We start from the raw sequence: 6,000 nt of genomic DNA, 5'->3' as shown, positions 1-6,000 counted from the left end.
ATGGTCTCCTTGGTAGCGGAAATAGTAAAGAAACCCACTATCTGCAACTACCGAAAAGTTAGAAGCGAATTCACTTCAAACTTTTTGGTAGTTGTTCATAGTAGGAATTCGCTTCTAACTTTTGGGTAGTTAGAAGTGAATTTTCGGTAGTTAGAAGTGAATTTTCGGCAGTTCGTAAAGCGCGGTATCCTATCCGTTGTGTCAGAGCAGCCGAAAATTCACAAGCCGGATGTCCCGGTACGACCAATTGTGGACTATACACGCTCGCCGCTGTACGAACAGCCCGGCTACCTGCACCGTATTCTTAGGCCGCTTGCAGGACTCACGCCAACTTCCGTCATAGACTTCGCTCATTTCATTGAGTAAATAAGATGCGCCTGCATTGACGATGATGAAGTCATGATCTCCTTTGACGTAAAGTCAATGTTTACATGCGTGCCTATGGGGAACCAGCGCTGGAGTTTACACGGCGCCTGCAGCGCCGCCCTGGCGGTCAGAACGTGCACAATGCAGCCTCCCCCGCGGACGAAAATTGCGTTGCGTGCCCTTAAAGTCGAAGGAAAACAAAAGGGCGCCGACGATACTGTTGCGTATACAAGTGCCACAACTAAGTCGGGATGAGGGAGGATGTATCCTTCTGCGTCTTTCCATCTAAACCCTACGAACAAGAACGGAGGCGGCGTTGGATCCAAGCAGTCAGGCGAGCGGAGTAAGCTCCCGTCTTGTCGCCCTGTCAAGCGGTGTCGGGCTGGTTTCTAAATCAAATTTTGCGTGTATCCTTGGTTTATTCGATAGTGAAGACGGTCAGCCATGGCAGACAGTACCAAACAGCAGAATCTGCTGTCGGTATTTCGTCGGAAACAAAATGAGCAATAGCATGCACCATCCGGCATATGTACCATTTTTCCTTCGCAATGCCACCGCCAAGCCCCTTCCAACGCCACCGCACCAAGTGAACGATACGAAAGGTAAAAATTATCCATTCATTGCCAAGAATTATGTAGGAGGGAAGCTGCCTTGTAATACGAGTTGTATGCGCATAGTGCCGGCGCACGCGCGACTAAGCCACCTATGTGTTTATAAATATGCGCATGCGGATGAGGACTCAGCGCTGAGAGGCATCCGGCAAATTAATGTAATTAGTGCTAAATGTAGCCAGAATTGTTACGGATCAAGCAGCCGAGCACTCAAACCTTTGCTTGCGCGAGTCAGCTGATGCGATAAAGCTTTCTTCTCCATTGACTGCTGTGGCGAAGTAACATCAGAATTTTTTATGTCTAGCCAGAGAAATATGGAATATCTTCAGGCCAACTAATACTTCCGAAACCATAGCGCAGCACGACCGGAGCCATAACTGCTAGATTTGCGAGGCAGGCAGCCACGCAAGCATGGCATCGATACACGACGCAACCGTTAAAGAAACACACGTGCTCGCCGCGACGCACTGTGAAAAATGTATAAAGCTTAAAAAGCTTCTTTCGTCATTTCTTCACTTGATGGCGATAGCTTCTTTACAAAAACTCCACTTGAAGCGGCGCGAAAACGGAAACATACGAACTATAATACGGCTGCGTATGCGTGTGTCGTCTGGTTGTGTGGCTGGAATATGCCGCGTTTCGTCGCCAGGGCGGCGTGCAACGCACTCTTTTCGACGCGCCGCCTATCCAGCGCTGGTTCCCCATTGACTATGCGGTCGAGTGCTGGAGGAAACGTCCCGAGGCTGACTCTTCTTTGCCCGAACGCCCGCCATTCGAAATCCACGACGTTTGCCGCCAAAATTTTGCCTTGAATATACGTACTACGTCTTTAACAAGGAGTATTACAAGCAAGTGTTCGGCACAGTGATGGGAGCCTCTATGTCTGTCGTTTGTACCAACATTTTATCTGGAAAGTGTCGCCTTATCTTCCTTTGGGACGTGACCAAAGCTATTTCTAAGATACATGCACGACTGCTTCGGCATTATCCCTCGCCGGCACGCAACACATTTCCTCGAGCACCTAAATTCCTTCAAGCCTAGTGTACAGTTCAAGGCTGAAGAGTAAAACAATGGGCGAATTTACTTCGTGGATGTTCTCGTAGAAAGGACTTTAAGCGGCTTGAGGACTAGTCTGTACAGAAAGTCAACGCACACGAGAACGTACCTGAGCTTCGACTCGGCGCACCCCCTTGGGCAAAAGCGATCCGTCCAGCAGCACTCTTTTCCTGGACATTCCACGTCTGCTCCAGCCCCACGAAACGTAGGCAAGAGCTACAGGTTGTGAAAAGGAACCTGTTGATCAATGGTTACCCTCTACAACGGTCCAGAACGCAGGAGCGCAAATCAGCGAAGCTCCGCCGTGAAACGGCGAAAGAAACAGTGAAGCGCGTGGCAGTACCCTACACAGTGGGAACAAGCAATGCCCTTGCACGAATTTTTAAGGGCTACGGTATTGGAATCGCCCACGTGCCTTCCCAAAAACTTGGCCATCAGCTGGTTCCTGCAAAAGAACCTTTGAAACACAAGGTTTACCCGGGTGTGATACACAAGATACCGTGCAAGGAGTGTGACGTGTCTTACATCGGCGAGAGTGGAAATTTTAAACGGCGCTTGAAACAACACATGAACGACGTCTCCAAGGGCCACACAGCCGCGAACAATCGGCAAAATATCACGAATTAACCGGACCCATCATTCACTGGGACGCGGCAGCCATCATCACATACGATAAACACTTTTCTGCCCGTTAGCTTTTAGAAACATTTTACATCCAATCAACTAGACACACGATAAACAGGACGCGGGGTAATCTTCCTGAGATATACACCCGAACGCTGCGCCACCTCTCCCATAAAATGCCGCACGCCCATGCTTACACCTTCATTGTGATCAAGGGACCCGTACGGGGACCGAAACGTCTGTCCTTTATTTTTCTTTTATTCTTGGCGAGTGCACGGTTTTTGGCACCAATATGTTTGCTCGCCAGACGAGTTTTCGTCGAATACTTGAAGACGACAGCTTAAAGTCCCACCTGCACTGCAGTTCTGATGAAGTGGTGAGGCTTTCCTGCCTTGGGGGTATCTGCTTGACAACATTTGAAAGCACTTAATAGGTTGTGGCTGCCTTTGAAGGCGCGCAGCATGCTACGCTTCTGCTCGGTGCTGCAATGCCGGACGCACGCAACGGAGCCCGGTGTCAGCCTTATTCACACGTAGCCGCAGGACAAGAAGATGCGTGAAGCTCGGTTCGCGAAACATAGAACCGCCAAATAGCCATCGGCTACAACTCGGGTATGCAGCAAGCACAGACCCGAATAAAATTGATGTATGGTTGTCGGGACTGCGATGTTCGTTGAGCAGCAGAAAACGCGCACTGAGACACTCGCCCGCGCCCGCTGCCCGGCTAATGTCATGACGCATTGCTCTATAAACTTGTTGATGCTAGATGCTGGCAAGTACGTCGTAATGGAAAGGCAGCGGTCAGAAGCACATTAATAAGAGGCCTGGCATATGGTTATGTTTGTACTATGAATTAATGTACAGGATTACGAAAAAGAAGCAGTGTGAAATCGCGCGCTGAGAAGATCGGTAAACATACAGTGCGACGCAACCTTAGAAATGATATAGAAACGTCGAAGAATTTAGAAAAAGAAAAACATGATTGAGTCGTCGCCACGGGATATCACAGCCCCCGTAGGCATCAAAGTCTCTATAACGAACTTATTTTTGAACAGCCGTGATAGCGTCCACGCAACAATGGTTGCTTGTGTGCTGTCAAATGCTCAGATTCTGCGGCCTAAAGCTGATGGCACGGTGCGAAAACGCGGTTTCAGCGAAAGCGAAACATTGTGCGCGGTGTAATGGTTCAGGTGGGGCATGAAATAGATGGTAGCTGGCCCACGTCGTCGTCAGCTTATCCACGCTGAGGACGTTGTTGAAGGGAGAGACCTGTTCTCATCGAGAACGAGGAATATGGGTTTTTTACAGTATTTACATGAGAACGTTGCAGTTCATCACTCTAACATGACTGAAAAAGGACTGCACTCTCAGCAGCAGCACAACAGCTGCTTATAAACACTCTGTCCTCCCTAGATCCCTAGGTGAGGGAAGAACGGCCGTTCAATCTACTACCATTGCCATTTGTTGGGCGTGTTGGTAAACTGACTTGGAAATCATATTTAGCGCCACCAAACAAGGACAGAAGGGAAGACAACACCACAATGCGCTATTCTACATCTAAGCTGCACCAATTCGGAGCGTTCAAAGTCATCGTAGCGTTTGAATGGAGGGTTTAAACACACACTTCCGCACAAGTTTCACTGACCACGCCGAGGTGAGTGGGTTCTCGCGGACACGGTGCTTGACCCGAGCAGACGCCTCTTCAACCCAGTGTTAACTCCGCAGACAATGGCCGCCGCGTCTGTCCATCACTTCTAAGCTGCGTGAGACGGCAGCACAAAATATCTTTCATGGGCTCCCTTCCTTCAAACAGCTCGTGGCGGCCACAGCGAATACAAGAACAATAATTGGTACGCCAACCGCGTTTAGTCCTAGCGGCGCCGAGTGTGCCGTTGATGCAGCAGACCGTCGTCCCTACAAAACGACAGATAGGACTGCGTAAATCCTAACCCCAATACTGCGTATGGGCGGAAAAATAACCGAAATGGGCCATGCTACCTCTAGGGATTTTTGTTCGCCTGTGCATAGGCACTTAGCTGGAGAAAGCTGTTTGCTCTATGCGTCCTAAGGCGAATCCAAGCTGACTCGGAAGCACGGCGTGCGCGGGAAAGAAGTAGGGCGCGAGGCGATAGTTGTTCATTGTTGCGCGATTGTAGCATATCAAAACATGATAATCGCAAGGGGATGAGTCTCCTGTAATGAAACTCCTGTAACTGTGCGGGGACACGTTTATCTAGTACCCGTCAGAAGGACAAACTATAAAAAAAGCGTCGTGATTTGCTTTTATACCCGTAGACTGATGTGAAAGCTGCACATTCGGTTACGTGATACATATTATAGTGGCAGCGCGAGCCTTGTCTTGACTGCGGGTAGAAACGCACGAACACATTAAGGTTACTGAGCCGCAACTTTTCGCATAATTTTAACACTTTTTATGGAATGGGAAGGATAAAGAACGCCTGTACGCATAACTGAGCAGTCCCAACAGATGGCTAATGCTCCGTTGAAAATTTCAACACGATAAGCTAGCCCGCGTATCGGCACTATCAGAAAAATAAAATAAAGAATCTATTCAACACCATCCCACATGCTGGCAACTAAGGCATCAGTAATTGATATTCTGATTGGCCACCATGAAAAATTATTGGTAACACGACCCTGCTAGACCACTGAAACAACTCCGATGTAGCTCATGTCACCCACCTCGGAGCATGACCGTGGTCTGAAGGGGCGTCCCATGAAGACAAGCGGACATGTAGCAGCAGATTGTGCACGTTGCATGAAAATTAATGCCTCACAAGTCCAACAAAAAAAATCTTCCAACCACAAAATAGGTTACAGGACTAAAACTTGTGTTTACCTGATGCCAAATAATGCGCCTAATTAATTCGGGTGGTTACCTGATGCCTAATAATGCGCTTAATTCCTTCGGCCCCACGTCTAGCAACCACAGGCGTTCCATAAATGCAATGCCTTGTCATGCAGCAAAAAAAAAAAAACACTCGACGTCCGCGACAGGACTCGAACCTGCAATCTCCTGATCCGGAATCAGGCGCCTTATCCATTAGGCCACGCGGACATGCAGAACATGCAGATACACGCTCATAAGCATTGACACAGTAGATGTGATAAGGAGTAGCCCTTAATGTGATCCATTGAAATAGATTGAGGGCGCAATATTCCCCGAAGGAAGTCGTTGTTATGAGGGGTATGGCTTACAGGCTGCCTTCGCAGATACGCGCCAATTATTTGCTCTCGAGACGAAGAGGAAGAGGAGAGCAAGTTTAATCAAAAACAAATTCGTTCCTAAGTCATGCCATTTGTTTAGGTAGTTTTCCTCCATA

General features: G+C 48.5%; 1 non-coding gene across 1 annotated transcript; it reads right to left on the bottom strand.

The window, feature by feature from the left end:
- Positions 1–5,662: 5,662 nt before the first annotated feature.
- On the bottom strand, positions 5,663–5,735 carry TRNAR-CCG (transfer RNA arginine (anticodon CCG)). Its single transcript has one exon. It is a non-coding gene; the product is annotated as a tRNA-Arg (tRNA).
- Positions 5,736–6,000: the final 265 nt, after the last annotated feature.

The sequence above is a fragment of the Dermacentor variabilis genome, chromosome 1 (assembly GCF_050947875.1).
Source record: "Dermacentor variabilis isolate Ectoservices chromosome 1, ASM5094787v1, whole genome shotgun sequence".
Lineage (NCBI taxonomy): Eukaryota > Metazoa > Arthropoda > Arachnida > Ixodida > Ixodidae > Dermacentor > Dermacentor variabilis.
The sequence above is the reverse complement of the archived record's forward strand: the minus strand, read 5'-3'. Positions and strand labels throughout refer to the sequence as shown.